A 10,303-nucleotide genomic window follows, 5' to 3' on the forward strand; every position below is an offset into this window, starting at 1 on the left:
GTTTTCCATCCTGGAAATATGCCTTGCCCAGCGCAGCTGCGTCTTCAACAGCAGTGCCTCGATGCTTGTAACCTCCGCCCGCTTGAGGACTTCAGTGTTGGTCACAAAGTCACTCCAGTGGATGTTGAGGATGGTGCGAAGGCAGCGCTGATGAAAGCGCTCAAGGAGTCGCAGGTGATGACGGTATAACCCCCCCACACACACACACACACACATACACACACTTTCTGCTAACCCTGAAGCAGGGGGAGGGCCTCCAAACTGGAGGGGGGGGTCCCCTGTTCCCGCCTGGGGATTAGCAACGCTACTTAAGAACTGGCCAGTCAAAGATTATATTCTGTATTTTATCACCCCAGCTTCCAAACTATGATTGATTACCACCACTTCCGGCTTCAAATACCACCGAAGAAGAGGCCACCGCGGCGTGCTGTCCTTCCGTCTACATCGCTTATTTTCCTTCCATGATACTAATGGCTTTTATTAAGGCATAATTCAAGCTCCCCCCCCCTTTATTCTGTTCTAACTATAGAACCAGCTAAAATGCTCTATTTTTTCCACCACGGCCTTATATAAGAGCAGGAATTACATGTCCTGATGTGAACCAGATGTTTTTGGCATTGTGCAAGAGGTGTGGAGGGGGGCACTACTGACAGATCAGTCCAAAATGCACACGCTTTGAACACATCTCTTCTCACACACACATACACACACACACACCCCACACACACACACCCCAGCCCTGGAAAGATTAATGAACCCTTTTTCATCTTTCGAAATTAAATAGCCCAGCGACGTTTAAACAGCCAGCATTCAAAGAACTTTGCACGAGAGAGAAAGGGAAGGAAGAAAAACACTCCGTCGATCTACAGTGTTAGAAAATTCGGCATTTTAACAACATGACGGAAGCGCGTGAAGAACTCAGTCTTGTTTTGAAAAAAAAAAGCAGAGAGGGAAAATGACAGCTCGCTACACGTAGAATCTCTAAAAGGAGACAGAACATCGTAGGAACATATATGAACATATGAAGCTGCCTTTTACTGAATCAGACCCTCGGTCCATCAAAGTCAGTCTTGTCTACTCAGAATGGCAGCCGCTCTCCTGAGTCTCAAACTGAGGTTTTTCACACCTATTTGCCCGGACCCTTTTTAGTTGGAGATGTCAGAGATTGAACCTGGGACCTTCTGTTTACCAAGCAGATGCTCTACCACTGAGACACCATCCCTCCCCTTAGACACATGAACATATATGAACATATGAAGCTGCCTTATACTGAATCAGACCCTTGGTCCATCAAAGTCAGTCTTGTTTACTCAGACTGGCAGCATCTCCAGGGTCTCCAGCTGAGGTTTTTCACACCTATTTGCCTGGACCCTTTTTTGGAGATGCCAGGGATTGAACCTGGGACCTTCTGCTTCCCAAGCAGATGCTCTACCACTGAGCAACCGTCCCTCCCCTTAGACATATGAACATCTGAAGTTGCCTTCTACTGAATCAGACCCTCAGTCCATCAAAGTCAGTCTTGTCTACTTAGACTGGCAGCAGCTCTCCAGGGTCTCAAGCTGAGGTATTTCACACCTACTTGCCTGGACCCTTTTTAGTTGGAGATGCCAGGGATTGAAACTGGGACCTTCTGCTTAGCAAGCAGATGCTCTACCACTGAGCCACCGTCCCTCCCCTTAGACATATGAACATCTGAAGTTGCCTTCTACTGAATCAGACCCTCAGTCCATCAAAGTCAGTCTTGTCTACTCAGACTGGCAACGGCTCTCCAGGGTCTCAAGCTGAGGTTTTTCACACCTACTTGCCTGGACCCTTTTTAGTTAGAGCTGCTGGGGATTGAAACTGGGACCTTCTGCTTACCAAGCAGATGTTCTACCACTGAGACACCATCCCTCCAAAGTCACCAAATCTGTTTAAAATCTCATCACAGATAGATTTGGGGGTTAATTTTTCACGTTTCCGCCAAATTCCCATGCGTTCATAAAATTATGCGCCTATCCACTGGTCGCACTGAGGCAGGAGGAAAAAAGATGTTTAATTGTTATTGCCATTTTTAAGCACTGGAACCTGAATTTAATTGGCTGCTTTGCATATTCATTCACCTGTCCTGAAGTTTTCGGATAACAAATTATTCCAAACAATTACCTAAGAGAATGCCACGGCAGACTTGCTTAACGCTGTTATGAGGAGAAGTGTGTCAGACGTGGGTGGAGGGGAGAAGGTGTGTTTGAGTCTAGAAAGGAAAAGTGTCTCCTTCACCTTGGAGTTTCTCAGCACCCATTGAGGCCTACAGGTACCTGGTTGGAGATCTTAATTTGTTCTTCTGAACAATGCCTGACCAATCCTCAGGCTTCATACTGGCTGCCAATCACAAGGAGGAATGCTGCCCCACATCATGATGATGATATTCGATTTATATCCCGCCCTCCACTCCCTCCCTCGACTCCGAAGAGTGTCAGAGCGGCTCACAATCTCCTTTACCTTCTTCCCCCACAACAGACACCCTGTGAGGTAGATGAAGATATTGGATTTATATCCCGCCCTCCACTCCGAAGAGTCTCAGAGCGGCTCACAATCTCCTTTACTTTCCTCCCCCACAACAGACACCCTGTAAGGTAGATGAAGATATTGGATTTATATCCCGCCCTCCACTCCGAAGAGTCTCAGAGCGGCTCACAATCTCCTTTACCTTCTTCCCCACAACAGACACCCTGTGAGGTAGATGAAGATATTGGATTTATATCCCACCCTCCACTCCAAAGAGTCTCAGAGCAGCTCACAATCTCCTTTACCTTCCTCCCCACAACAGACACCCTGTGAGGTAGATGAAGATATTGGATTTATATCCCGCCCTCCACTCCGAAGAGTCTCAGAGCGGCTCACAATCTCCTTTCCCTTCCTCCCCACAACAGAAACCCTGTGAGGTAGATGAAGATATTGGATTTATATCCCGCCCTCCACTCCAAAGAGTCTCAGAGCGGCTCACAATCTCCTTTCCCTTCCTCCCCCACAACAGACACCCTGTGAGGTGGGTGGGGCTGAGAGAGCTCTTATAGCAGCTGCCCTTTCAAGGACAACCTCTGTGAGAGCTATGGCTAACCCAAGGCCATTCCAGCAGGTGCAAGTGGAGGAGTGGGGAATCAAACCCGGTTCTCCCAGATGAGAGTCTGAGCATTTAACCACCACACCAAACTGGCTCTCCAGAACAGTCTCTCTCTCAAGAACTATCTCCGTCTCAAGAACAGTCTAAAGTTTTGTGTAGCTGTCTTGAATTACAAGAGTGCAGACTCTAATCTGGGAGAACTGGGTTTGATTCCCCACTCCTCCTCCACGTGCAGCTGCTGGTGGTACCTTGGGTCAATCACAAGTTCTCTCAGAGCTGCTCTCCCAAAACCAGTTCTCCCAGAGCTCTCACAGGCCCACCTGCCTCACAGAGTGTCTGTTGTGGGGAGGGGGAGAGGAGGGAGACTTCAAGCTGCTCCAAGACTCTGAGTGTCTGAGATTCCAATCTCATCCTTTTCTTCCTCCTCCTCCTCCTCCTCTTCTTAGCAAACGCAGTCCCAGGCCCAAGTATCTTACCAGCTTGAGGTAAAAGAGGAGAGGGGAAGCGGCCCAGGAGGAGAGCATCTGCTTGAGATGCAGAAGGTTCCAAGTTCAATCCCCGGCATCTCCAGTTACAGACCAGGCAGTAGGAGATGTGGAAGACCTCTGGAGAACAGGTTCCAGTCTGAGTAGACAACACTGAGCTTGATGGACCGATGGTCACATTTAGTGTAACGCAGCTTCATGTGTGTTCATGTATGTTTGTCCTGGCTTAGGCTGTGGATCTCACAAAAAGGCACTGGATTCTTCACCCAGACTGCAGCCCAGGGCAGCCAGACTGTGGCTTGGTGGGAGGGGGGGGCACATGCAGCTTTTTTGCATATATTGTATGACTTTTGAAGCCCCCACCACCCCATCAGCCAGCTTGGAGAAGGCAGTTGTCTCTTTAAATCACTTTTCCATGCCAGGCCAGTCAGTGGCTTGGAGAATGCATTTAAAGTTAAAATTGTTTTCTTTCCACCTCTCCTTCCCTCCTCCACCTATTTTCCTTCCTTCCTTCCTTCCTTCTTTCCTTCCTTCCTTCCTTCCTTCCTTCCTTCCTTCCTTCCTTCCTTCCTTCCTTCCTTCCTTCCTTCCTTCCTTCCTTCCTTCCTTCGGTGTAGTGGTTAAGTGTGCAGACTCTTATCTGGGGGAACCGGGTTTGATTCCCCACTCCTCCACTTGCAGCTGCTGGAATGGCCTTGGGTCAGCCATAGCTCTGGCAGAGGTCTTGAAAGGGCAGCTCTTGAAAGGGCAGCTGCTGTGAGAGCCCTCTCAGCCCCACCCACCTCACAGGGTGTTTGTTGTGGGGAGGAAGGGAAAGGAGATTGTAAGCCACTCTGAGACTCTGAGATTCGGAGTGGAGGGCAGGATATAAATCCAGTATCTTCTCCTTCCTTCCTTCCTTCCTTCCTTCCTTCCTTCCTTCCTTCCTTCCTTCCTTCCTTCCTTCCTTCCTTCCTTCCTTCCTTCCTTCCTTCCTTCCTTCCTTCCTTCCTGTCAGTTTGGTTTAGTGATTAAGTGTAAGGACTCTTATCTGGAAGAACTGGGTTTGATTCCCCATTCCTCCACTTGAACCTGCTGGAATGGCCTTGGGTCAGCCATAGCTCTGGCAGAGGTTGTCCTTTGAAAGGGCAGCTGCTGTGAGAGTCCTCTCAGCCCCACCCACCTCATAGGGTGTTTGTTGAGGGGGAGGAAGGGAAAGGAGATTGTAAGATGCTCTGAGACTCTGAGATTCGGAGTGGAGGGCAGGATATAAATCCAATATCTTCTTCCTTCCTTCCTTCTCTCAAACATCTGATGTTCATGTCATGAGGCTCTCAACCTTCTGACGTTTATTCTACGTGGCTCTTACATTAATTAAGTTTGGCCACCCCTGATCTACAATAAGGCAAGAACCAATCAAACAGGGTTAAGGTAGAGGAGGACATACTTCTGCTGAGCATTGAGAGAAGCATACGAATTATGAGAATGGTTCAACAATGGAACCAACAATCAAGGGGTGAGGGTGGGTTCTCCTTCACTGGAGGTCTCCAGATGGAGCGTGGAAAGCCATCTGTCTGCTCTACCTTTTGGGTGTCTTGCAGGGCTTTTTTTTGTAGCAGGAATTCCTTTGCATATTAGGCCACACACCCCTGATGTAGCCAATCCTCCAAGAGCTTAAAGGGCTCTCAGTACAGGGCCTACTGGAAGCTCTTGGAGGATTGGCTACATCAGGGATGTGTGGCCCTGGTGTCTTGCAATGAGCAGGTCAACTTAGGGTTGCCAAGTCCAATTCAAGAAATATCTGGGGACTTTGGGGGTGGAGCCAAGAGACTTTGGGGGTGGAGCCAGGAGACATTAGGGGTGGAACCAAGAACAGGGCTGTGACAAGCATAATTGAACTCCAAAGGGAGTTCTGGCCATCACATTTAAAGGGACGGCACACCTTTTCAATGCCTTCCTTCCATAGGAAATAATGAAGGATAGGGGCACCTTCTTTTGGGGATCATAGAATTGGACCCCCTGGTCCAATCGTTTTGAAACTTGGGGGGTATTTTGGGGAGAGGCACTAGATGCTATACTGAAAATTTGGTGCCTCTACCCAAAAAAAAACAGCCCCCCCCAGAGCCCCAGATACCCGCAGATCAATTCTCCATGATTTTCTATGGGAATAAATCTCCATAGGGAATAACAGAGTTCCCAGCAGGCATTTCCCTCCCCTCCCCCTGCTTTCTGACGACCCTGAAGCGGGGGGAGGGCCTCCAAACCAGGGGATCCCCTGCCCCCACCTGGGGATTGGCAACCCTAGGTCAACTTGATGGTCCCTTATGCCCCTTCCAGTATAAAGAAACCTACACAACGTCCTTCTGACAGGCTTCGAAGACAAATGTGTGGCATCATAGCACTTAATACTTCAGGACTGTTTGTCCAATTGCTAGAAGCTGCCTAGTCTGTGACTCTGCCCAGCTTAATCCTGTTTGTCTGGTATTTTCAATTGTTTGTTCACAGATGGAACAGCCGATGGTAATCCTGGCTCACCATTTGCATTTGCCCTCGCCAATGCGTCTACCTTCGCTCCAAAAACGCAAATCTGCGAGATGCCAGGCGTTCCAAGAATGGAAGAGACTTTGCTTCGGGCACAGAATGCGGTTTCACGCATTCTGGGATATCGCTTGGGAACTGATGAATGAGCAAAACCGGTCTTTGATGGCGAACCACCGAAATATTCCAAAGCGCTACTGGATTAGAAGGAGAGCTGAAAAGACAAATCGTACCAGATGAAAGTCTGTTTATAGGCATGCATGAAGCCGGTCCGTCTATATCGCGATTGTCTATTCTGACCACAGCTCTTCAGTCTCCCACGTAGGGAAGAGTTCTGGCCAGCCTCTGCAGCCGGAGACCCTTTGATCGGCAATGCCAGAGTTTTAACTCGAGATCTCCAGCATTCAGAACGTATGCTCTGCTACCAAGCCTCCTATCTGCTAGCTCGGAAGCACCAAAGAACTAAAAAGTAATTTAAAACGTTTTAAAATTCACAAATGGGCACAGGTGAAGGAGAAGGACAGTTGGGCTTAGTGATGGCATGGATACTAGCCTGTAGCCCTCCATGAAAATCGTAAACCACCGTTAATCCATCCTTATTTAGCTGTGATTGTGCAGTTCTTCTCTAACTGAATTTATTGTGCCCTGAGATTTTGAGAATCACTTTGGGAGCTTACATAACAGACTAAGAAGTGAGATGACTGCTTTAAATATAAGAAAAATAAATATTATAGTCTCTCAAAGCGTGGGTAAAACTTGCTGAAGCTCAGCAAGTTCTTCGGAAGTCTTTGAGAGTCCTATGTAAGTTACCTCAAGCCCCATGATGGGAAAAAGGTGGTTTAGAAATGTAATGATGAAGAAAAATAGCCTTGCAAGCTCTTGGAGGATTGGCTACGTCAGGGGGTGTGGCCTAATATGCAATGGAGCTCCGGCTAGAATCCCACCCCTGTGCAACAGTGAAATAATGAAACGACAATTTACTTACAGGGAAACAACTATTCATTTATAGGGAAACAACAATGTATATACAATGATGATGATGATGATGATGCTATTGGATTTATATTCCGCCCTCCACTCCGAATCTCAGAGCGGCTCACAATCTCCTTTCCCTTCCTCCCCCACAACAGACACCCTGTGAGGTGGGTGGGGCTGAGAGGGCTCTCACAGCGGCTGCCCTTTCAAGGACAACCTCTGCCACAGCTATGGCTGACCCAAGGCCATTCCAGCAGGTGCAAGTGGAAGAGTGAGGAATCAAACCCGGTTCTCCCAGATAAGAGTCCATGCACTTAACCACTACACCAAACTGGCTCTCAATGCTCAAACAATAGGTTAGGGTTGCCAAGTCCAATTCAAGAAACATCTGGGGACTTTGGGGGTGGAGTTCTAGCAGGGGTGGAATTCTAGCAGGAGCGCCATTGCATATTAGGTCACACACCCCTGATGTAGCCAATCCTCCAAGAGCTTACAAAAAAGAGCCTTGTAAGCTCTTGGAGGATTGGCTGCGTCAGGGGTGCGTGGCTTAACATGCAAAGGAGCTCCTGCTAGAATTCCGCCTCTGTCTCCACCCATAACCGGAAGTCCATGCTGAAAGGACCAACATCTGCCTGGAGGACAGATGCTAGGAGAACCAGCTCAACCACATGAATAGTAATGGTCACACCTTCCTCGTAGGAGAGAATGTTCTTGCTGAGTGAACCGTGTTTGACGTGCAATTCAGATTGGCTACATCGGGGGGGGGGGGGGAGGGTGGCCTAATATGCAAAGTTGTTCCTCCTGAGCCTTGCTCAGTTCCGCAGGACCTGCTAGGCTGCTCTTTTTCAGCTGGCCTTATACTTAATGGTCTTACAGCGTACTGTTGAATGAATGCCGTCGCCGCGGGAAAACTGTACGATGTATAACATCAAGATTTTAGTATTAATCATTTAATTACAACGATGATTAATTTTATAAATGTTTGATTTATGATATGTATGTACGTATCACGCGTATTGTTTTTAATTGTTGGAGTGCATGTGTTGTGAGCCGCCCTGAGCCTGCTTCGGCGGGGAGGGCGGGATGCAAATTAAGTTATTATTATTATTATTATTATTAATATTATTAGAATTCCACCCCTGAGGACAGGGATTTCAGTACGGTACAATGTCATAAAGCCCACCAACCATTTTCTCCAGGGGAACTATCCTCTGTAGCGCTGAGATGAGCCATAATCACAGAGGATCGGCAGGTTCCGCCTCGAGGCTGGCCTTCCTAGGGCAGGAAGACACTGGCTTTTCAGAGCCACAAATATTTCATGTTGAGTTCTGAGGAAATGGGCTTCCCCTACTAGAAGAAGAAGAAGACATTGGATTTATATTCTGCCCTCCACTCAAGAGTCTCAGAGTGGCTCACAGTCTCCTTTATCTCCCTCCCCCGCAACAGACACCCTGTGAGATGGGTGGGACTGAGAGGGCACTCACAGCAGCTGCCCTAGGGTTGCCAATCCCCAGGTGGGGGCAGGGGATCCCCCGGTTTGGAGGCTCTCCCCCGGCTTTAGGGTCATCAGAAAGCGGGGGGAGGGGAGGGAAATGTCTGCTGGGAACTCTATTATTCCCTATGGAGATTTATTCCCATAGAAAATCATGGAGAATTGATCTGCGGGTATCTGGGGCTCTGGGGGGGGCTGTTTTTTGGGGTAGAGGCACCAAATTTTCAGTATAGCATCTAGTGCCTCTCCCCAAAATACCCCCCAAGTTTCAAAAAGATTGGACCAGGGGGTCTAATTCTATGAGCCCCAAAAGAAGGTGCCCCTATCCTTCATTATTTCCTATGGAAGGAAGGAATTGAAAAGGTGTGCCGTCCCTTTAAATGTGATGTCCAGAACTCCCTTGGAATTCGTTTATGCTTGTCATAGCCTTGATCTTGGCTCCACCCCTAATGTCTCCTGGCTCCACCCCCAAAGTCTCCTGGCTCCACCCCCAAAGTCCCGATATTTCAGATTTTGTTAGCCGCCCTGAGCCTGCTTAGGCGGGGAGGGTGGGATACAAATAAAATTTTACCTTTACCTTTACCTTTATTTCTTGAATTGGACTTGGCAACCCTAAGCTGCCCTTTCAAGGACAACCTTTGCGAGTGCTATGGCTGACCCAAGGCCATTCCAGCAGGTGCATGTGGAGGAGTGGGGAATCAAACCCGGTTCTCCCAGATAAGAGTCCGCACACTTCACCACTACACCAAACTGGATCTCTCGTAGTAGGGTCGTTGGCTGTAAATTGGGATATACATAGAAATTTGGGAGGGGGGGGTGGAACCTAGGGAGGGCGGAGTTTGGGGAGGGGCTTCAGGAGTGACTCTACAAATGGAGCTTATATGAAAATGTTAAAACAGGCGTGCTTAAGTCGCTACTGCTCCAAACAAATGCCTCCCGTGTGTTTTTAAAAAAATGCTTCTACATCTTGGTTTGTTTATGATAGCCTCTATCTATTATCTCATAATTAAGACTGCATTAAAAATAATTAAAGTTTACAACGATGATTTGTAGATGGCGTTCCTGCTAATCCATCACACCTCTCTGTTTAGCAAGTTACATTTTGTTCTGGAGGGGGGGGGGGGCGGGAAATCACTTTAAAAAGCCATGGAAATGCAACATAAACATGGAAAGGTGCCTCACGGATGGATATTATCCACTGGGGAAGGCAGCGTCTGTTCTCACCTCGCCTGAAAGTCCATTTGAAAACCTACGACTAATTCACACCTGTGTTTTGATAGCTCTCTCGTCAGTTAGCGACGTGCTGCTAAAAGCACCAACTTTTCTCAGCAGGAAAAATATATGTATATTTGAGATGTCCCAGGGGGGAGACAAGAGCTTTACTGATGGTGTTTCATCTGTGGTAGCACAGGGAAGGCTGCTTAGATGGACCCAAGAGTGTTCTGTTACAACTGCAGCTCAAAACCAAAACAAAATTGCAATGTTTGGTTAGGTGGACCCTGGAGATCTCCCTCTTTCTCCTCTTCCTCCTCCTCCTCTTCATCTTCTTCTGGATTAAACTAGCAACATCCTTTTCATAGAGGTGTCCACCTTTGTTCTCGGTGGAGTACAATGCCATAGAGTCTAGAAATGATAAAAGGAAGTACTTCTTCATCCAAAGGGTGATTAACACGTTGAATTCACTGCCACAGGAGGTGGTGGCGGCTACAAGCATAGACAGCTTTAAGAGGG

At 47.9% G+C, this 10,303-nt stretch overlaps 1 non-coding gene across 1 annotated transcript; it reads right to left on the minus strand.

Moving 5' to 3' along the window:
* Positions 1-1,599: 1,599 nt before the first annotated feature.
* On the minus strand, positions 1,600-1,666 carry TRNAS-GCU (transfer RNA serine (anticodon GCU)). Its single transcript has one exon. It is a non-coding gene; the product is annotated as a tRNA-Ser (tRNA).
* Positions 1,667-10,303: the final 8,637 nt, after the last annotated feature.

The sequence above is a fragment of the Heteronotia binoei genome, chromosome 9 (assembly GCF_032191835.1).
Source record: "Heteronotia binoei isolate CCM8104 ecotype False Entrance Well chromosome 9, APGP_CSIRO_Hbin_v1, whole genome shotgun sequence".
Classification (NCBI taxonomy): domain Eukaryota; kingdom Metazoa; phylum Chordata; class Lepidosauria; order Squamata; family Gekkonidae; genus Heteronotia; species Heteronotia binoei.